The sequence below is a fragment of the Panthera pardus genome, unplaced genomic scaffold (assembly GCF_024362965.1).
Source record: "Panthera pardus isolate Hobbes unplaced genomic scaffold, ASM2436296v1 HiC_scaffold_17, whole genome shotgun sequence".
Lineage (NCBI taxonomy): Eukaryota > Metazoa > Chordata > Mammalia > Carnivora > Felidae > Panthera > Panthera pardus.
Window position 1 is genome coordinate 108,985,461 of NW_026526732.1, and position 22,887 is coordinate 109,008,347.

At 53.9% G+C, this 22,887-nt stretch overlaps 1 protein-coding gene and 3 non-coding genes across 4 annotated transcripts in view; 3 read left to right on the forward strand and 1 right to left on the reverse strand.

The window, feature by feature from the left end:
* Nucleotides 1-22,887, forward strand: part of LOC109252608 (histone H2B type 1-C/E/F/G/I) — a 490,736-nt gene that overhangs the window by 931 nt on the left and 466,918 nt on the right. The window lies entirely within an intron of this gene.
* Nucleotides 5,200-5,271, forward strand: TRNAQ-UUG (transfer RNA glutamine (anticodon UUG)). The gene has a single exon. It is a non-coding gene; the product is annotated as a tRNA-Gln (tRNA).
* Nucleotides 8,392-8,463, forward strand: TRNAQ-CUG (transfer RNA glutamine (anticodon CUG)). Its single transcript has one exon. It is a non-coding gene; the product is annotated as a tRNA-Gln (tRNA).
* Nucleotides 12,978-13,049, reverse strand: TRNAM-CAU (transfer RNA methionine (anticodon CAU)). Its single transcript has one exon. It is a non-coding gene; the product is annotated as a tRNA-Met (tRNA).

The following is a 22,887-nucleotide window of genomic DNA, read 5'->3' on the forward strand; positions in this document are numbered from 1 at the left end:
CCGAGGTCGTCTTGGGCGGAGGTAAGGCAGTCTTCGTGGTGCCCTCGCAGGGACTAAAGAGCCCTAAGGGCTCGGCTTTAGATATTTAAAGCAAGAAAAGGAGATTAGTCAGTGAACGTGGGCCTCCACGTGCTATTCGCCATTCTGCACATGTGGGCACAAGGTACAGCGAAGTTCTTGGGCTCCCTGGATAGGAGCGGAAACTCCGGGCTCTCGCTCCAGCTCCACCCTTTGCAGGGCTCTGAGTACCGATCTGCAGGATGGACACACCGCCAGCAGGTGCACGGCGTCCAATATGGCAGGTACAGTGCTCAGTGCATGTTAACTCCTCAGAACAGCTCTGTGAAGTGGGCACGGTCACCTCCCTTTCTCAAGTAAAGCAAAACAAGTCACTTACCCAAGGCCACACAGCCAAAAAATAAAAATTAAAAAAAAAAGTGAACGGAATTTAAGCTGCCAAATTTGAGTCCTCGATTTTGGTAGGATTGGCTGCCTCTTTTAGGGCATAATCCCTGCCCTGATGAGAAGGGAAAGTGTAAATGAAGGCCTTTGCTTTTATCATCCTTCTACAGTAACCCCCTCATTTCTTCAGATTTATTGGGCATTAACTATGTTCCTAGCACCATGCTGGGCTCTTGGCCCCATCCGGCCAGTTCTTGCTGTGTCTTGCAGCAAATTGCATAAGGTACAGATCTCCACGTCTTCCCTCTGTAAAATGGGAATAACTCGGAGATGACAATGAGAGGTCTAAAGGAAGGTTGCGGCTCTTAGTCACTCAATGTTCCTTTGTCTTCTTGCCGGTATCTTTGTCTGTGTTAGAGTCACGTGGAATAACCAAGGTGAAAACACGTTATGGCAGTAGTAAGGCATTTTGCTACCAGAAAGCCAGTAAATCAATTGCACTCCGGCCAGTTGCTACTTATGGTCCCCCGCCACCCTGTTGTATTAAGGTAGTAATGAAACTTCAGTAATTTTTATCTATTCCTCTTTCCAGTTTCTGAAAGAAATCTCTGTAGTAGTAGGCCAACGCAAAGTGACAAATAAAAGTCTTCTGTGTCCCCCTCCTTTCCAGTAGTCTTGTGACTTTGCTAGGAAAAAAAGATGCCAAAGCAGATTTTAAAATGCTTTCTTGCCGCCACCAAAACCCCACTGTATTTCCCAATCCTTCCAACCAGTTAAACTAACATTTTATTTCGCCTTTAATACTCACTACAAGCCAGTCATTGTATGTTGGGTTAGAAATGGAAATTCCTGAGTAAGACTCCATGATCTTAATTCTCAGTCACCACTGGGGGCCCTGAAAATTGGTAATCCTTTCATGGAAGAAAATTTGACAATCTCTTTCAAAACAATGCATCTATTTTTACACCCAGAAACCACCTCCGGGATTGTATTATTCGTGAAGATGTGCAAAATGACATATATGTACAGAGTTTTTCAGCAGCCCAGTTTATAGTACAAGAGACTAGAAGCAATCTGAGTGATCAAAAACAAAGCGATAAGTTACAGTGCATTATTCTGATGGTAAAAACAAATAGAAATGCTCTTTTTCTTAATAACAGTAGCTAATATGTATTGCTTACCACGTGCCAGACGAGGTCCTAAAAGATACCTCACATAAATTCCATCCTTTAATCTTTATAATAACCTTATGAGTGAAATTACTACTATGCCTGTTTTATAGATTATAAAGTGGGGATTCAGAGAGGTTGAGTAAACAGCCTGAGGTTGCACAGCCAATAAGTAATGCAAACATACTTTTTAAAGAATCTAGCTTCAGAATCCACATTTGTAACCACTGGGTACTATTAGGCTTCTCCAGGTATCGATATGTGATGGTCTCCATTACTGGCTAGTGCAAAAAGTAAGGCACAGGATAGTGTGCAGAGAATTTTGTATACGTATGTTTGTATGATTGTAAAATGCCTCCAGAAGGATACTAGATAAACTGCCAACGATTCAGGGAGGATCTTTTCAACTATAACCTTTTTATACTCTTCCAATTTTAAATCAGGCATGCACTGCCCATAAATGAATGAATGAACGAACAAATAAATAAATCTAAGAATCCCCCTGCTCAAATACAGATAAAACACACATAATAAATGCCTTGGCAGAGATGTGTATGGAAAACCCAAGGAGCACAGGACAGGTGATATTACCGGTAGGGGTGGGGATCATACAAAACAACATTCTAGGCAGAAGAAGTAGGAAAGTGGGTATCACATTCAAGGAATCAGTAATCGTTGGTGGGACTAAAGTCTACAAGGGGAGGCAGAAGGGAGCAGTCCGTGGGCCCGAGCCATTAGTCTGATGGAATGTTATACCAAAGGCTTCATTCTGTACTCTGCGCAGGCTTCTGAAAATGGCAGGCCTTCGGGATAAAGCAATTAATACGAATTGTGACGAGCTTATCAAGTAAGATTCTGAAATATGCAAAATTCTACACGCCAATATAACTGGATGGTTATTTAAGTGAAGCAGGTTCTCAAATTATTTATTAAATTAGTCCAGCATTCATAGGATCTCTTTGCTCCATAAGCATGAAGGAGAAAAAGAAAGTATCACTATTTTGGAACTAGAAGAAGCTCAGAAGAATTTATGACCGGCTTAAAGGAAAGATTTCATATACAACATTGTTGCCTCTGTAGCCTATGATCAAAGAAGCCAATGGATGAGAAGTGCCCACTTTGGAGATAAATGCCAAAAGGCTGTGCAACGATGTCTCGTGTTCCAAGGTCCTAGGAGACTTCCTTATAAATCTAATGAAACTCCTCTGTGTTTATCACCTGCAAACAAACTGCTGGGTAGCAGCTTTGAACACTGGCACAGAACTCCATATGGGACGCAGTACGGTATGCAGACAGGGCCTCACTGGGCAGGCTTGACTTTATATTCTACATGAAGAAATAGAAAAGAAGTTGAAGAGGGTTTTATTTCATACGAGAGAAGTGGGCCTTATCTTCTACCATCCAGGAGGTCCTTCTTTCTAATTGGCCATTGCCAGGAGGAAGAGAATTCTTCGGTTTTTATTTTTTGGTGTTTAGTATAGAAACAGTCCCCATCTTCTTTCGTGCAAGTTTTTTTCTAAATCGGTTTCCTTTAACCTCACATTTTCCTACAAGAACTTCTGCTTCAGTCTGTCGCAGCTCACGTTGACAAGAGATAAGACAGTGAAAGAGCAGACCTAGGGCAGCTGACTAGTGACTATGTCCCCGACGGACAGACGTGGCCGCAGAAGGAAGTTCCTGCTCAAACCTCAGACCACGCCTCCTCTCTTTGAGTAACTTATGTTTTCTAAGAAAGCAGGCCACCGATTGATGCATTCTTCTGAAGTCTAAGGTGGGAGGAAGGGGAGTGTGAGAGGCGTGGAAAGTGTGAGTAGAAGAGGGAGGCCTTCTCTCAGGTGGGGGCCAGAGGCCGGAGCCCTCAACCCTGTCCAGGCTTAGAATGACCTGGGAGCATTTTACCCCTCCCCAAACCAATTAAATCAGAGTCTCTGGGGATGGTGTTTGGTGCTAGGTATTTACACAGCACAGCAAGGCTGACAGCCAATGGTTAATAGGTGACCAGTGAGAAACGTTCTGTATGCACTGAGGCCAAACATGTTCGAGACCCTCAGACACAGTGGTTCTTACACTTCAGGTGCATCAGACTCTCCTGGAAGACTTGTTCAAACACAGATTGCTGAGCTCCACCCCCAGAGTTTCTGATTCAGTGGGTCTGTGACCACCAGGCCCAACATTTGCATTTTTAACAAGTTCCAGGTGATGCTGATAATTGCTGATCTGGGACCACACTTTGGCAGCCACGTCTGCCTCTTCCTCATAGTGCAACTTACTTCCTGCATAGAACCTCACAAACCCGAAGGTTCTCTAGGCAGCTGTTGAAAATTAGCGCCGCAAAATGAGAGCCGATGGCCTCCCGTGCGCTAGGATCTGGATCCAGGGCAGCGAAGGGTATTCTTGTAAAACTCTCCCTAAAGAGGTGACTTCTAACAGAGGAATCCCGTTCTCCACCATACCCCCAGCACCAGGCAGACTCTGGAACGACACTGCGTGAGTAATGACCCACAAATGTCTTTTTTCGCTTCATATAACAATACATGGCCCTTAGAGGGCGTCTTTGGGAGGGGGGAGGGGGGGGTTCTTCTTAGCCTTAATCATCTACTTCATATTTTTAACTTTTCAAATTCCATCCCACTCTTGCAGACCCCAGGGCCAACAATTTTGTAAACAATCATCATGTTGGGAGGCCTATCGCAAGTTCTTAAATAGGCCCATAAGAAGACACGAACCCTGATGTTCATTAACATATTACTTACGGTGACGACAAATTGAGGACAATCCTACTGGGCGATACTGAGGGAGTAGACAGGGAAAATTCCTGTTTCTAGAAGTTTTTCTGGTTACCATTACTGCATAGGAAGCCAGCCCAAAATCTGGTACCATAAGAAACATTTCGTTATATTCGTGGATTCTGTGGTCAGGATGTGCCCCAAGATGTCTGGAGCTCAGGTGGAAGTTCACCGACTTGGGGTGACTCTCGGCATAGCTGCGGAGGGCGACAATCACCTGACGGCATCTTTATCCCCACCCCTGTGCGTTGACACTGTGGGCCAGACCACTGACACGGGGTCCGGGCCACTTAACAGTACGGCGGCCTCACAGCGGTCAGACTTCTCCTGTGGTGACTTAGGATTCCAACCGTGAGTCTCCCAACACCCCCGACCAGAAACTGTGACTTCCCACGTCAGAATTAACCTCAAAACGCTAACGAAGTCCGACAGCGTCCTGCCAGATGTCCACGAGACGATTCACTATGGACAGACGGGTGCAAAGGTGGGAGCAGGAATTTCAGTTAAAAAAGGCGCCTGAAAACCGGATGAAGGGCACAGAAGGTGGTGCCACCAAAGCCGCGCAGTCCTAAGGACCAGTCTTTGTAGAAGACTGTCCTGAGTAGGTCAGGCCTTCGGCCTCTCGGGTCGGTCTTGACCTGTAACAGCCATTCGTGCCCCCAGCCATGGAGACAGCCAAAGCACTCCCACATTTCCAAAATGCGCCTGCAGGGGGCGATACAGCTTTACTTGGTGGGGGGGGGGGAGGAGGAGGGAAAAAATGAAAATCTGGGGATTAGGATGCAGCGCCTCAGTGATGAATATTTATCACAAGGGATACCTGCTAAGCAACGCCACCCGCCGGCCCCATGGTGTAATGGTTAGCACTCTGGACTTTGAATCCAGCGATCCGAGTTCAAATCTCGGTGGGACCTTCCGGGCTTCTCTTTGCCAATTTTTTTTTTGTTTTTTTCTATTTTTCTTCCCGTGATCTCTCTTAAAACGACCCTCTCCCCCTGTAAGGCAGCCCATACGAAGCCCTAACGACCAATAATATTACCGGAAGCCAGAGCCCGCCCGCGCCAGCGAGACCCCGCGGAGAAACGCGCACAACAAGAAGCAGTCTCCAATCCTGTAAACTGCTCCCAGATCCAGATTGGGGGAGGGGCGGGGGGGGGGGGGACTCGTGTCCCCCACGTGTGCCCTTGGCTGGATTCCTACAGAGGAGGTAGTGCACACAGAAGGACTTCCGTTTTACGAGGAATGGCCAGATTACTGTGAGACGGGAAAAGGGATCTGAGCTGAGAAGTGATCAATACCCGGTCTGAGCGGGTCCGCCCTCCCCGCGCTTGGCCTCCTCCATCGGACGCTCTCACCAAGCCCAGGCCCGCAGAGCGAACGGTCCCCTGCCCGTGGCTCCCAGCCTTTGCGGCCCCCCTCGACCCCTCGGAGCTTCCCGCGGCCCCCAGCCCTTGCAGGCCCCCTCGCCCCACCCCCTCCCCTCGGCGAGCTGCACGCTTCCGAGATTCCTTCTTGCACGTGAGTCGTGCTGCGTGGACGCCCGTGCTGGTCGCTTGCAGAATTCTCGCCGCAGCACGATCGCGGCCCTAACCTGCCCGCATCTCCTGCCTCGTCCGTCACTGTTCCTGCCCCTCGCGGGGTGTCGCGTCAGCTTCTAGTCACCAGCCGGGGTAAAAGTATTTCTGTTCTTTCCGTTCTTCCCCCGTCTCTTCTCGTTTTCTACCCACTCAGTGTCTTCGCCCTCCCCCTCTGCCCTCGTGTTCTCCAAAAACCAACTTGCACCCTGCAGCCCTTCTCCCTGGGGCCGCCGCTGGCTCCCTGGCCCCGGGCGTCAGTGCCTCCTCCGTGTTCCCCTTCTCATCCCGCCTCGGGTTTCAATTCCTCGTGCAAGAAACCCTCCCTCCTGAGCGAGGGGGAGGGGTCAGTCCTGACGCCCGCTCACCTTTCAGGTCTGGGTCCCACGGGCCCTGGTCGTGGCCGTGCACCCGGACTGACTCACCCATCCCAGAACCCATACCTGGTTCCTTCTCACTCCTTTTCCTTCCATGATCCCGAGTCTACACCCGCTAAGAACGAGATTTGCCCCCAGACCGGAGCAGAAGTCTCCCTGGAGATGAATGTCCACAACGAGTGGTCTTAATGAGGCCACTCAGTGGCTAAAGGGAGGAGGAGGGGGTCGGACCACCGTATTTCGCCTGTTTTGGGCAAGAACTCACTTCAGGGAAGAAAGGCCCCTTTCCCTGCATTCCTGCCCAGCTCCCGAGGCCCGCCTCCGGAGCGCCCTAATCGTGCGTTCGCTGAAGACTTCGGAGTGGGCACAGGAAGCGGACTTGGGCTGAGGGTGCTCCGATCTCGTCTCCGAGGGCGCAGGACGGAGACATAGGCTCCTGGACGGTGCCCTTGCTGGGCGCCCGCTCAGGTCACACCCGGGCTCTCAGCCGGCTCACCTGCGGGCGAAGGGAAACCCCCCCCCCCCGCAGGAGGCGCCCAGCAAGAGCACAGACGTGCTGATAAACGGGGAGCCGCTGCTGCTCAAGTCAGGGGCCCTCCCTGAACCTCCCAAGGTCAAGGTCATTGGGATTCTTTTTTTCCTTTGGCGTCGGAAACTGTGATTGAACTAGTGTGTTCACCTCTGGCTGCCTTCGTGGAGGAATGAGAAATGTCGGGGCTTTCCCGGCGCAGGGTTAAAGGTGTTCTTTGTCAGGACCTTTTCCTCATCTGCGCCGTGTCTTGGCGGATTGAAGGACCCGCGGAGGATTTGCACCCTCTGTCCCGACGAGTTCCTACCCACTCTGCGCGAATACGACCTGCACCTGTTCTAGGCTTCAGGAAAATTCCCAGCCCCGCTTTCCAGAAAGAACCACCCTGCAAAACTCGCTCTGCAAGGGGACCCCGCAAGAAGCCCGGTGTTTACAGGGAGAGCGGCGCGTTGCGTGGTTGGGTCCTCTGGGGTCGGGGTGCTGGGGGCGGCCTGGTTTCGCGGCGCTTTGTTGCGCTTTGCCGTCTGTGTCCAACAGGGGGCGCGCCGTCCTCGCAGCGCTTCGCCGCAGAAGCCTTTAATCTGGGGAGGCGGCCCGGGCCGGCGGCCCTGCGCCCACGGGCTCCGGATCCTGAAGTCCCGGGGGGCAGCCCGGCCCGGCTGTCCCGCGCCCACAGGCTCCGGATCCTGGGAAAGCACCCAGAGCGCGCACGCAGCCAACGAAAGGGCGGTGGCGGGCGGGAGGCCCCCGTGTCGCTCCAGCAGGTGCCAGGTCCGTACGCTACTCCGCTATGTCCAGGGTGCGCCCCACGACACGCATTCCCCGAGTCACGTGCGTTCGGTGGCCTCCCACACGCGCTTTCCGTCGGGGAGAGGACTGGAGGGCGCGGGGCTGATGCCGGAGCCGCAGGGACCTCCCTCCCGCCACCGGACCCCACACACACAGGTGCTCCAGGGTCGCAGGGACCCTCCTCCCTCCCCGTCCCCAGTCCACCCCCAAAGAGGTGCCGCAGGGACCCTCCTCCCTCCCCGTCACCGGTCCCCCCCCCACACACACACACACAGGTGCCCCAGGGCTGCAAGGACCTTCCTCCAGTCCTGTCCCCGGTCCCCCGCGCAGGTGCAGGGCCCGCAGAAGGAAATCAGCCTTGATAAGCAAGCGGAGTGAAGGACCGCAGGCCTCGGCCTCAGGTGTCCCCACCTCCCAGGGCGCGTGTGAGCCTCACGTGAGGTAACAATACAAACACCTGTCACAAAACCTGAACCTCGATGACGGCTCGGCCCGGGTCACGACCTCACCTGTGCTCCTATTTAGGGGCCCGGAGCACCCCGTTCCGGAACCGCTTGGGGGGAATACGCAGGTAAAAGGGGGGGCGGGAGGGTTCCTGACGTTTGGAAGCCGGTGTTTTCCAATAAGACCCTGGGGTAGGAGATGTGCGACAGGTGAACGTCCACGACTCCATCCCGGAGGTGGAAAAGTCACCTGTGCTTATAGATCAGGGGACTTGGGCAAGAAGAACTATGTCACCAAATTAGGGGGCAAGGTGGTCAGGTGGGCCCCATGGTGTAATGGTCAGCACTCTGGACTCTGAATCCAGCGATCCGAGTTCAAATCTCGGTGGGACCTTAGGGTTTCCTTTTCAATCTGATCCCCACCTTTCTATAAACTACTGGTCGTTTTACTATCTTTTCCAAACCATTTCTATTCCGCTCCGTTCCATTCCATTTCATCTGTAGACACGTGACTGTAAGGGGGTGGGGGGAGGGAAGGGAAGGAAGTCCCATCAGTTTCATTAAGTTCCAGTATGACATTATTTTTCATATCCTGTACTTATGAAAAAGTATGTTTAATGTTTTGTTGCCTGCTATTAGGTTTAATGGCTGCTCAAACAAGAAGAAAAACATTTAAAGTAGAGAGACTTACACACCTGAAATAACTAAAAATCATACCTCAATTTTTATATGATTTTGTTTTAGACTGGGATAATTGGGTCATTAATCACAGACTTTAAGCATAAAAATGCAATATACTGGGATAAAATTTTGTGGCAGATATAGAACAGAAATATTTTTAAAAGAGAATTCATGAGCACTTTCAACTCTTAAAAGCATGCCATATTTTTTTAATTGAGGTATAAATAATATATAACATCATATTAGTTTCAGGTTTGTTTTAGATCTCACATATAAATGAGATCATAAGGTATTTGTCTTTCTCTGTCTTATTTCACCAAGTATATTTTTAGAAAATCCTAGTGCATGTAGATCGTTAAAGCTTTTACTTTCCAATGGACAGTATTCAATCAGTGATTGGATTCTTTCTTAAGTTTACCATATGCTACAAGTTACATTCTTGGGAGTGATTTAAATTTATGAGGAAATATTTTAGAAGAGTGCTGGAAAACATGTGAAAGCACAAAAATACAGAATTAAAATTGCTTGAAACTGTTCTTGGTTCAAACAATGAAGTCATAGAACAAAGCAGCCCTTTTACATCATTTCTGACTGGTTCATTGCTAATTTTCAGGTGGATTTCCCCTTCTGTTTGTGTACATTTGAGTTAAGGTGTTTTATTATGATTTCATAAACTTTTATTGAAGAGTATTGTTTTAAACCTTCCTCGCTTAAATATCCAATAGTTTCCAAGTAAAATTTTTTCTGAGTTGTCTTATTAATTGCAACTACGTATTTTATTAATTTATATTTTGTATCTAAGTCACGAGTCTATCTGGAATTTGATTTTTAACATGGTTGAGAGTAAATGTCCATCTTTGTTTTCTTCCATAGGTCAAGTTAGTTACACCATCACAATTTGTTTTAAAATCGCCTTCACTTGCTGGATGGAAATATTAGCTTTGTTGTATGTTAACTGCCTTGTATCCATTTTTAAATGTATCTATTTCCCTCTCTGTATACTTCTGACAATGCTAAAAATTTTCTGCTTAGAGTTTCTTTTAATACATTTTAATTCCCTTAGAGCATTCTTCCCTTAGGTTATTGAAATTTCCAGGTACAGAGGAATAGGAAGATAAAGGGGAGGGGTGCTGGAGATTCCAATAATGTTTCATTTTTAATTTCCAGCTTCTGGTAAAGAGCTGAGGGCTAAGTCGCTTCTGGTGAACATAGACATGAGCTCATCAGCCTGGAGAGAAGCCTCGGGAGCTGGGTCCCAAGTCCTGTGGGTCTCTGCCTCTTTACCTACCTCAGGGCAAAGACACCGGTGCTCTTGAACACAACAGGGTCTCCTTGGCGAGCCTGGCAGGCTTTGAAGGGATGCAGAAAATAACGACGGCGGTCGTCAAAGTCTGGAGCATTTGTCTGAGGGCGTCTGGAATGATACAGCTCACAGTCTGCACGAATCGGGCCCAGGGCTCCGTCTCTGGGGACACGATCTGCACCCCAAGGACAGTCTGACCCTGTTTTTCTCTGCTCCACTATTCCCTGTTCCTTCTTCTGATTTCCCCCACCCTTCTCTGGCTACTTGCAAAATAAACCAGAGCGTTGTCTGCGCTCTTTCTGAGATGCCTGGAAAACCGCATCGACGGTCTGACAGCGCCCTGTCCTTCAGCAGGACCGCACTTACCTCGCCCGGTAGCGGCAAGAGACTTACAAACTGGGTGGCAGCTCGACATCCCGGAATCCCACGAGGGTGGGTGTAATTCGCGTGAATCAAAGGATTTACGTGGGGAATCCGGGAAGGTTCACTCTGAGCTGGAGGCATCGGAAGCGGAGCCCGGGGCCGGAAGGGCCGGGGAACCTCCGGCAAGTTCGGCGCGCAGCCGTGCTTCCTGCGGCTGAGCTCCCAAAACGCTCGGCCCGTTTCCACAAACAGGGACTCGTTCAAGGTGCGGCCACGGCAGCCGAGGGCGGGGGGACCCCACAGCGTCCGCCGAAAGTGTATCACCGAGTCCGGGAAGACGAGCGCGGATGAGGCCAAGCGCCGGGAGTGCAGCGAGCTGGACCTTTTCTGCAGGTGAACTCGGTCGCGGCCACGCAAACCAGGACCTCGTCTGCCTTTAATCACAGCCCAGCCCTCAGGAGCAAGGACGTTGGGGGTCAGATGGGATGCGGGTGGGATCAAGGAGACATTCGGGAAGACACGCAGCAGATTTGGGACACAAGGGGGGTGAGCCACCCGGCTCCGGTGAGGATGGGGACAGGGTGCGCTGCGGCTCCTGCTCCGGGCACGAGCTGACCTGGACGCTGCGCTGGACGGCGGCGGGGACCCCACGGAGCGCAAGGCGGCAGGACGGTCCCGCGCTGGGAGCTTGCTGGCGGGCGGGAGGGAGGATGCTGTTAAAGGAGCAGACTATGTGCGGGTCCGATGGGGGCAATTGGGGTGCCGAGGAAACCTACTGGGAGCAGCGAGCCGAAACCCGGATCAAGGCAGCGGAAGAAGCCTCGGGAAGAACCGTGACGCCCAGGCGGAGGTATGAGCAGCAGGCGCAGGTGAGAGAGGTGGGCACAGGTGTGAGCGGGGGGAGGGGCGCAGGTGTGAGCGGTGGGTGGAGACGAGAGTGGAGAGCACAGGTGTGAGGGGGGCGCAGGTGTGAGCGGGGGAGGGGGCGCAGGTGCGAGTGGTGGGCGCAGGTGTGAGCGGCGGGCAGGGGTGTGAGCGGCAGGTGCAGAGCTGAGGCGGAGCGGGATGGGGGGAAGGAAAATGAGGAGCGTGGGGAGGAAAGGATTTCTCCGCAGCTGGCGCCTGGAGACCAGCACGAGGTGCCGAGGCAGCAGCAGCAGCTGAGGCCGCATCACAGTGTCAAATATTCTATTTTAAACAAGAGTCTTCCGGGGTCGCCCGGGGGGGCTCAGTCGTTAGGCATCGACTGCAGCTCAGGTCACGATCTCCCGGTTCGTGGGTGCGAGCCCCGCGTGGGGCTCTGTGCTGCCGGCTCAGAGCCTGGAGCCTCTTCACATTCTGTGTCTCCCTCTCTCTTTGCCTCTCTCTCTCTCTCTCTCTCAAAAATAAGTAAACATTAAAAATATTTTTAAAAAAAGAATTCAGCTCATTGGCTTTCGGTTTTGGTTTTTCATCCCTCCCCTTCCCATTCTTGTTGATTTCATATTAATTTTTGAACCTGTAGAACCTTCACAAATGTAGCTTTCGAAAGGTAAAGCCTTCCCAGAAAGTACAGTCAGAGAAACGTTCTTCCATATTCCTTTACGCCCAGTTCTACCCTTTTACGTCACCAGCTTCCCTGGCCATCTGTGACTAATACTGCGTGTGTACGTGTTCCTCACTCTGGCTGGACATTTAAGGTGAAAATGCTTTTAGGGGCCAAACAAGCAGAATACGTCAAAGAGGACTGGTCTTGCCCAACAGGAACCTCTTCACCACTAAACTCCTGTATGAACATGATTACTCGAACTTTCCCTTCGGCTGTCTTGCCCTGTGGGGGTCCCGCTGTTCAGAAGAGTCTCTGTCCCCTCGTCACAACCCGGGCACACATTAAAAAGTATTTCGATTAGCAATTTTCTTTGTAAAATTTGTCTTCTGCAAATGTGTCAGAAGGACTCTTTTGCTTCCTCGTTTGTCCATGGAATTTGGTGTCCATTTGGAATGTTTTATGCTAGTGGATTCCAGTGTTTTCTACCATTTCACATCTAACTTTGCTTCTTGTGTTTCTCCCAACGTTCCCGTGAATCTCCTTTGCACACGTATGGACAAGGAGAGGCTATAAAAGACACCTTCCCGGTTCCGGCACATAACATTGCTTCAGAGAAGAATTTGCAGCCCATTACGATGGACTCGAAATGAGTGTCATAAAATCGTGCGCAGGAATAGACACAGGAGTGAAAGAAGCGGAAAACCCCACCCAAGTAAAAAGGCAGGTTTGCAGTAACCAGCGGCCTGGGCAAAAGTAAGTAATGCTTGTCCTTGAGGCGTAAGAAAACTGCACAACGGTCACATGCGCCCTCAAGGTGCGCTGACCGCCTGCCGGAAGGAAGCTCGGCACCTGTCACCTTCCCCTTCTCCCTCCTCGAGTAAGATTTGCCTCTGCTCTGAAACGAGCCATGAGAGAGTCATGCTATCATTTGAAGGAGAAAGGATGAACATACCACACGTTTCTAGAAATCAGGTCCTATGTCAGAGGTGACTACTATGAGCCCGAATGCACATTTTCCACCAAAAGGTCCAGTTAGCAGAGGATGGTTTCGATCCATCGACCTCTGGGTTATGGGCCCAGCACGCTTCCGCTGCGCCACTCTGCTCCGCGGGAGACGTCCCGGCTCTTTTGTTTTATCACGTGAAGGAGCAGCCCCTTCGCCGGGCTGCCCCTCGCTTCTCCCGCCCCTGTCCCCCCCACCCCCACCCCCCACCTCCCACCCCCCCGCTCCCGCCTCGGTCGCCGCCGGGCCGCCTTCTCCGGGAAGCAGGTGGCGCGGCGGCCCGAGCGGCTCGCTCGGCAGCGGGAGCGCGGACGCGCACCCGGGAGCTGCTCTGGGCTCGGCCGCCCGCTGGCGGGGGGAGGAAGGCACACAGACGCCGGGCCGACCGCCCCGCCCGCGCGCCGCCCCTTCGCCTGGCAACCGGGGTGAGGCGGGTACCCCCCCTGCGCCCTGCGCCCCGCTCCCGCTGCCCGCGCGGTGGTGGCCGCTGTCCCTGCGCCCGGCTCCTGCCGGCTTGCGCGGTGGTGGCCGCAACAGGTGTCCCCTGCGCCCGGTTCCCGCGGCCCCTGCGCGGCTGTCCTCGCGCTGCGTGTGGCACCAGATCCCGCGCCGGCCTCTCGGAAACTGCTTTCCCGGCTCCGGGACGCGCAGGGCGTGGGGGCCATCACCCTTGTCGGCGAGGACAAGTAATTCTCTCTCCGGCCCTCCGGTCTCAGAAACTCAGTAACAACAGCAGCGCAAAAGAAATCGTTTACTAACGTGCACGCCTCACGCGTACCCGCAGGACGAGGAGCTCCGCCCAAATCCCAATCCCACCCGCCGCTGAAGACGCGAGGAAAGAGTTGGGGGGGGGGGGGAGGGGCGGCAGGGGAGGTGACCGGGTCGCGCACGGTAAGCCAGCGGACGTTTGGGACACAGCTCTGTCCGTGGCTTCTCCCTGACAAGGGTCGACACCTTTTGTGTTTCCCAGCACGGAGGGGAAGAGGGACAACTTTGTAAACTTCCGCCCGGCTTTTAGGCACATGGGGGTGGACCGGGGGGGGGGGGGGGGGGGAGAGCGGGGGGGGGGGGGCGTGCAGAGAGCCTCTTGTATCCGCGGCTTCTCCACTGCCTTCCGCTCAAAACAATCCTTACGCCACAGCGGCCTGTTCCGCCAGCCTTCATTCCAGCCACTGCATCGGAGTCTTTCCTTCTCTCGGAGGCAGGCTGAGCCACTGGGCAGCTAGACCGAGGTTAGGAAGATGCTGCAGAGGAGGAAGGTGACCGACTGATGCGCACGACGTGGATCCCGGCAAAACAGATCCGTGCCCCCAGCACAGGACCGGGCCCACAAGATTTGCAGTCTGGGCCCTTAGCCTCTGGGGAGGAAGCCTCTGGTCTTCCTCCCCAGCCCCGTGCCCTGAGGCCCACGCAGTCACTGGACCTCTCCCTGCCCCCACCCCCACCCAAGCCTCCAGAGCCCCAGAGGGTGCCCACGGCACCGGAACACAGCCTCCCTCAGTCTACCTTGATTTCAGTTTCCTCACCTACTCGTTCGCCTTCTCTCTGCCTTACTTCTTTTTAACATTTCTCGCAAGGCCCGTCTGTGACACGGGGTTCCTTCTACTTCTGCTTGCGGGAGAAATCCCTTCTTCACTCCGGAGGATAGTTTCACTGCATACGGAATCCCACACCGGGAGTTTTTTCTCTCAACGCTTTAAACATTTCCCCCGCGCTGGCCACAGAGACTGAATGAGTCCTAACCCGCGGTTCCCTGGAGACGTCTTTCCATTTCCTCCGGCTGAAGGCAGCATCAGGGCCCAGGGGACGCTGTCCCTCCCGACACACCTGATCCAAAATACTGACCTGCCAAAGCTAAGAGGCACCCAAATCCCAGCGAGGGGAGCAGCCAGGCGGACAAAGGGACAGTATCCTCCCGTCTTGTGACACTGTACCTGGGAGGGTCCAGATCGCCTCCCCGGAGACCATCCTGGGAGCGGGCTCCTCAAAGCCGACTATACTGGACTGCATGATCAACAAGGCGTTCTTGGGAGACTATGGGATAAGACTGATCCCTAGGAAATTCTGCACGGTCTGTGAATTAGGATGGCCCACGTTCGGTGCAGGCTGGCCTCTGAGGGCACCCTAGATGTCCCCACGGTCCGAGCTGTTTATAAAGTAGTTACTGGAGACCCTGGCCCCTCGGATCAATTCCCATACATTGATCAGTGGCTGGAAACAGCCCAAGTCCAGCCTCCTTGGGTCCGGTTCTGCATTAATAGTGAGGGACAATGTAGGGTCTTGGTGGCACAGGCCGAGAAGAAGACCTCACAGCAGGAAAAAACGCCCCCCATCCTCCCAGAAAATTCAGAAGCCCTTCCATTTCCACCACCATATGCCCTCTATGCCCCACCACTCAAGAGAGGGGAACCTCACCTGCCCGACAGACCACCTCCGTCGGTTTCGCCTCCACCAGCGGCTAGCCCACCCCTCCCAGGGTCACCCGAACCGGTGCTTGGGTCTGTGGCTCAAGGTCCAGGACCCCCAACGGCAATGCAGTTGCTGTTACGGGAAACAAGGGGTCCACAGAGAATATAGGTCCCGTTAAGACCCCAAAAGAGGGAGGATCGGCTTTCTGCTACCGACCGTTCTCCACTACTGACCTCCTCAACTGCAAACACCACACCCGCCTGATCTGAGAGACCGCAGGCGACGACAGAACTCCTAGAGTCCCTGGTCCAGACCCCCCGTCCTGCCTGGGTCGACGGTAAGCAGCCTCTGCTCACCCTTTTCAACACGGAAGAGCGCCCACGAATTGTCATTGAAGCCAGAAAATGGCTCCAGACCCAGGCACCAGATGGACAACTAGACGTTGAGGCTTGGGCACGGGAGGCTGTGCCCGACGAGGAGCCCCGCCGGGACCCCGACTCGGAGGAGGGAAGGGCCCGGTTACAGAGATACCAACTCACCTTCCTCCAAGGGGTAAAAGCGGGGGCCAGAAAGCCCACCCGCATGGCAAAAGTATCCGAGGTCCTACAAAAGCCAGAAGAGTCCAGCTGACTTCTATGACAGATTATGTGAGACCTACAGAGTTTACTCTCCATTCGGCCCAGAAGCTCCCCAAAACCAGCACATGGTCATTGCTGCCTTCGTGGGACAGGCCCATTGTGACATGAGACAGAAGCCCCAAAACCGGGAAGGATTCACTGGAAAGAACGCCACCAAACTGTTGGAAATCGCCAACAGGGTTTTTGTAAATCGGGACCAAGCTGCCAGAAAGGAGGCGGACCGAAGAATGGAACAACCGGCAGCTCTCCTGGCCGCGGCCTTGGGGCGCCACCCCCGCCGGACGGGCCCCCACGGACACCCTGAGGAATCCAAGAACAAAAGAGAAGGGCGCCACTGACACAGGATCAGTGTGCCTACTGCAAGGAATGTGGACCCTGGAAAAATGAACGTCCCAACCGCCAAAAGGGAAAAACGAAAACTTCCCCACCCAGCTGCCAGCCGGAACCACCCGAGGCCGACCTGATGGGACGGGCACGAGTGGACTCTGATTAGGAACGACCAGGCTCTCTCCAGCTGGGCCCCCACGAGCCCGTGGTCAAAACGAAGGGAGAGGGCCAGACAATAGACTTCATGGTCGACACCGGAGCCGAGCACTCTGGTGACACACAGGTGGCACCTCTGTCGGGTCACAAGTCACCATCGTAGGAGCCACTGGGCCGCAAACCCGAAGGCCATTGCGCGGTCCCCAACAGTGCCGGCTGGGGGTCACCAGGAGGTTCATGAATTCCTGTATCTACACGACCGCCCGCTGTCACTGTTAGGTGAGACCTCCTGGCCAAGTTGAGAGCAGAAATAGCCTTCACCTCGGATGGACAGACACAATGGCACCTAAACAAAGAGGCCCAACCCATGGTTTTGTCCCTGATGAATCCACGGGAAGAGGAACAGAGATTATATACTTGCCCTCCCGGTGAGCCAACAGCGGCCCCCGAGCTAGAAGCCGAACTCCCTTCAGTTTGGGCAGGAGGAACCACCCTGGTCTGCCAAAAAACCACCCCCTGATACTAATTGACCTAAGGCCTGAGGCCCGACCTGTCAAAATACACCAAGATGGGGTCCCACGGGAGGCACGCCTGGGGATCCGGACACACTTGGACAGGCTACTCAGATGGGGATTTCTGAAGCGATGCCAGTCCCCGTAGAATACTCCTCTGCTGCCCATAAAAAAGCCTGGGACAAATGATTACCATCCTGTACAGGACCCAAGAGCCATTAATGAAGCAGTCATCATGCCGCATTCAGCGCTGCCTAACCCATACGCTCTACTAGGACTCACACCCTTGGGAGCAGGATGGTTCACAGGCCTCGGTTTAAAAGATGCCTTCTGTCTCCAGTCGACGCCTAATCGTCAACCCTTATTCGCCTTTGAGCGAAAACCCTGCCACAGGGGCAAAGGGGCAATTCCCTTGGACTAGACTGCTGCAAGCCTTCAAAAATCCACCCATCTTATTCAGTGGGGCGCTGGCATCTGACTTAGCCAGGTTTCCGGAACAGGACCTAGGACGTGTCCTCCTCCAACGTGGACGATCTCCTGCCGACCAGTCCCACGCGGACCCAATGCTGGGAGGGAACCAGGTCCCCACTCAGGCTACTGGCAGAGGCGGGATACCGGGTGTCAAAGAAAAAGGCACGGATCTGCCGACAGGAAAGTTAAATATCTGGACTTCAAAATCACCCAAGGCCAACGGATGCCGGGAGCGGAAAGGAAACAGGCAGCCTGTGCCACCCCGGCTCCCCCTACCCGCCGGCAGGTCCGAGAGTTCCCGGGAGCGGCAGGATTCTGTCGGATATGGATGCCAGGGTTCTGAGTTGGCCAGGCCGCCACACGAGACACGACAGGGAAAAGAAAAGGCCTTCGCCACCGTACAAACAAAACTCACAGAGGCACCGGCCTTGGGGCTCCCAGATGTATCGCGACATTCCAACCTGTTCGTACATGAGAAGAATGGGGCGGCCCTGGGGGTTCTCACCCAGCGATTTAGGCCTTGGTGAAGACCGGTGGCGTACCTTTCAAAGCATAATGACTCAGTTGCTGCAGGACGGCCACCCTGTCTGAGGGCACTGGGAGCCACCGCACTTCTAATCAAGGATGCGGACAAATGCCCGTGGCGACCAAACCTAAACGTTAGGTTTCCCATTCTGTTATTTCCTTCATGGCTGCCGGCGGGCAACACCGGCCACCGTGCGCTCGGGTGACCCGGTACCAGGGAGGGCTAAGTGAGAACCGACGAGTAAGACCGGAAGCCGGAAAAACCCTAAACCCCGCCTCTTTCTTGCCGCAGGGCATGATCGTCCGGAGGCACTGGACGAAGTCTGTTCTAGCCGAGCCGACCTATCAGACAGGCCCTTACACAATCCTGACCTCATCCTGCGCACCGATGGCGGCAGCTTCACGAACGAGGGCCAGACACACCATCTGGCTAGTCTCCGCGCTAGTCTCCGATTGTGAGGTCGTAGAAACAAAGGCCCTGCCGCCAGGACGGTCGGCCCAAAGAGCGGAGCTGTGGGCCCTCCTCAGAGCACGAGAACTCGGGAAGGACAAAAGGGCCGACACAGACACTGACTCGCGCCACGCCTCCGCCGCTCCACGCGCACGCGGGGCCCTATACAAGGAGAGAGGACGTGGGCGGCAGGAGGAAGCGAAATCAAAACGTGGGAAGAAATCCCACAACTATTAAGGGCAGTCTGAGAACCCAGGGAAGTAGCAGTCACCCACTGCAAGGGACACCAAAGAGGAAAGGACTGACTCAGTGTCAGAAGGTAGCTGCCGGGCAGACGCCGCAGCTCAACAAGCAGCGGGAGGACGAACAGCGCCCCCAAAAGTCACGCTGGCCCTGGAACTGCCAACCGCCCCGAGGTACACGATCCAAGAGACAAAAGGGGCACAGCAGGGAACAGGAGGCCAGACAGAAGGATGGTGGGTGCTTCCAGACCAAAGAGTCTCCGTACCGGAGCCGCTCGCCGGCCTGGTGGTTCTCCGACAGCCTGAGCTCACCCATCTGGGAAAACCTGCCTCTGGGACCTTTCGGAGCCGTTACTATGTAATCGCTCGGCTCCCGTCCGTCCGTGCCTCGGCCTCTCAACACTGCCTCCTCGGTGCGCGAAACAGCGCCAAACAAAGCCCCACCGGGCCCATGGGAACCCAACGCTGTGGTCAGGCACCCTTCGAGGATTTGGAGGTAGACCCAGGGGAGGATACAAATCCCTCCCGGTATTCATCTACACGTTCCCGGGCTGGGCGGAGGCCTCCCCCACACGCACCGAACACGCAAGACGGGTAACCAAGGCCCTGCTAAGGGATATCATTCCCAGACACGGAACGCCCTTAACCATAGGCTCAGACGACGTCCGGCTTTCTTGGCCGAGGCGGCGCAACAAGCAGCCAGGACCCGGGTATCCTGTGGGATTTACACGCGGCCTGCCGGCCCCAGAGTTCAGGGAAAGTGGAGCGTGTGAACCGGGCCCTCGAATGAGCTCCGGCAGAACTCGGTCAGGAAACTAGTCTGCCCTGGGCTGAACTACCGCCCCTGGGCCTGCCGCAAGTACGCTGCACTCCTCAGCAAAAGTAGGATTCTCCCCCTTCGGGATACTGTACGGGAGACCACCCCCCTTGATTAAACTCCAAGGGGACATCAAGGAATGGGGAAACTTAGAGGTCCGTAAACAATTGCAAGGGCTAGGACAAATGGTTCTTGGGATGCACAGATGGGTCACGGAGAGGATACCCATTTCCCTGGGAATAACTGTTCACCCTTACAAACCAGGGGACCAAGTAGGGATCCAAGACCAGAAAAGGGAACCCCTCAGGCCTACCTGGAAAGGGCCCTACTCAGTCATGCTAACCGCCCCCACAGCACTTGAGGTAGCGGGTCAAACCACCTGGATCCACCCCTCCCGGGTGAAGCTGGTCCACCTGCCAGGAGAGGACCGGACACGTCGGAAGGTAACCCTCAACCAGAACAGTCTTCTCGGCTCACCCTTAGGAGGACAGCACAGCCCGGCTCCAGTCACGCCAGAAGCTCTTTGGTCTACGAGCGGTTAGACGGAATCCTGGCACCGAACCTTGCTTCCTTACTTAAACCCTCCCCTGCTGTCAGCCGCTTGCCTCCTTATACTCCTCGCCTATCGCCATCCCCCCACCCGGAATCAGGAACTGTCGGGAACCTGCCCTAACAAAAGGAAATTTCTCCTACCGTTAATGCTGAGTTCTCTCGTCAGAAGCGACAGCCCTCCGCAGCGTAACGATGACTGTTTCAAGACCCATTACACGAACTCCCCCTCCGCGTCCACTGCCCTGAATCCTTTAAAACAACTCACGGGACGGGGATCTACACACAGGGCGTTCATCACGTACACACAGCAACAGGGAGAGTTATCACTCGGCCTCACCCTGTTCCCACGATGGAAAAACTTACTGGCAAGGAAAAAGAAAAACTAAGCAAGACGGCTTTGGCAGGGAGCATCATGTCACAGACTCCCAGACGGATATGTCTGCCGGACACAACAAATCCACTTTGGGTTGTCTGACGGAGGGGGCGTCTAAGACCAGGCCCATACGAAGGCAACCCGACAGGCGGTGCAAAATTTCATGAAGCAGATTTCTGGAAGTCTACCCAGGAAGACCCAAACTTCCAGAAATCAGACGCAATGGGCCTTGTGACTCTAACTCCTACACCCAGATTCTAAATTGAACCCATCGCCTTCTCAACTCCTCTAACCCTAAGTTGGCCAAGGACCGTTGGCTTTGCCCCTCTCTAACCCCCTTACGTTATGAGGCCACCCCAGTCCCAGGTAACGTAGCCAATATGCTGTCCCTCACAACATGTCAACAGACAACATAACCGTCACAAGAGGGCCCGTGGTTACTGGTATAAAACTAATAGGGCGGACCTCCTTATGTCTTAGGGACCCACGGGGAACAACCCCCATAGGTAACTTCACTAACAACCAATGCATCCAAACTGAGATATACAATCAAACAGGTAAAAACCAAGAGTCACCCTGGTACCTTCCCCCCGCAGGAATATTCTTTGTTTGTGGAACTAATGCTGATTTGTGCCTGCCTGCTGGCCGGAGGGGAATTTGCGCCTTTGCACTCCTAAGCCCCCAAGCGAGTATTCTCCCCGACAACCAATCTCTTACCGTTCCCTGGGCTGCACATACCCGGTCTAACCGAGCTACCCAAGCTATGTCTCTACTAATTGGGTTGGGACTCACTGCCGGAGTAAGTACTGGAGTTGGGGGAGTAGCCTCATCGATTTCCTTTCACCAAAACCTACCCCGAGATCCGACAGATGATGTAGAACAGGTTGCAAAGTCCCTGGTGGACTCCTTAGCAGCAGGGGTATGGCAAAATAGAAGACGGTTCGACCTGTCCAGGGCTGAGAAGGGGGGAAATACGCCTCTTCCTAAACGAGGAAGGTTGCTTCTATGCAAACCAATGAGGAATAGTCAGAAATACGGTCCAACAGCTGAAGGAAGGGGTCTCGGACAGAAGGCGAGAGCTGTCAGAATCCTGGGGGTTCTGGAATGACGTACGGAAACGGGACCCTTGGATTCTGCCCTTAGTTGATCCCCTCCTAACGCTTTTGAAAGCCCTCCTGTTTGGCCCCTGTGTTCTCAGTGTGATAACCCACTTTGCTTCCTCTTGTGTAGAGACAGTAAGGCTTCAGACGGTGGCGGGAACCAGAAGCCCTAACTACGATTACAGCCCCTTGGACGATGGGGGAGGGGGGACCCCTGACTGCACAACCTCTGCGCCCCCACTTAGCAGGAAGTACCAGAGGGGTCGCCACCTTCCTGTTACAATGCCAGGACTCCCTTCACTGCTAATATAAAACTTTGATGTTCTCTAAGTCCACTTGAGAATCAAGAGGGGGGAATGAGAAGGAGAAAATCAGACACGTCGTGGCTTTCCTCAGAGACTTCTTACATAAGGTCTGAGATGTGCAGTTCTTTCCCTGGTAATTCACCGTGTGAGGGGATGGAAGCATTCTGTGCCTAGGCCCGTCTGTCTGTCGGTGAACCTGGGCCTTGGGCTGTGACCTTCCTCCCTGCTAGCCCCTCCCCCCCTTAGGTGAGCAGAAGAGGCCGGAGGGGGCTGGGAGCTGGGTGTCTCTCACCCCCCAGGTCTGTCTGGCTCGGTCCCCTGTGCTCGGGCCTTGTTGGGGACAAGAGAATGAGGGTATTTTTGAATGGCTACGGTTCTCCTCCCCTTGAGGAGGCGTGGGGGGATTTTCCTCCAGAACCTGGTAGGGCTCCCAGAGGTGAACTCCGCGAAAGGGCGGGGCCTTCCCGGAGACGGGACCCCCTTGAGTTTGTAACTTCACGCTTGTCTGCAGGAGGTTCCATTCCTCGCCGAGCTTCCCCCTGTGCGGCGGCGCTCCAGCCGAGGTTTCTCCTCCCGGCCTCCGGTACCGTGAGCTTCGAGCCTCCGGCCCGCCTGTCGCTCCAGTTTGGGAGGCGGTGGTTTGCCCTGCTGAGCTCTGTTCTGTGAAGACTGGAAGAAGATTTGCAAATTTTCAGTCTGTTTCGTGTTTTTCTCGCTATGAGGATAAGACTGGCAACTTGTAAACTCCTCGCATGCTGGATGGGAAACAGGAGGTCCTCCAACTGGCTTTGAAATGCTTCTGTTTGATCAGATACGTGCCTGGCGTGGGTGGTCGTCAGCCATTTCTGCCTCCACGGTAGTGACCTTTGGCAACACTACGGAATTAATGAACCCAGTGAATGAATCGTCATGAGGCCCTGAGTGGTTTCTGAGCAGTACGTGTCTGCCCATCTACGTTGTTTAGGAATAACTTAATTTATGATTTCCATCTGGATTCAGTAGGTTCCCAGGGCAAAGGGCACAGAGGGAGGGTGTTGATGGTCAAGACTGGTCAAGGAAATG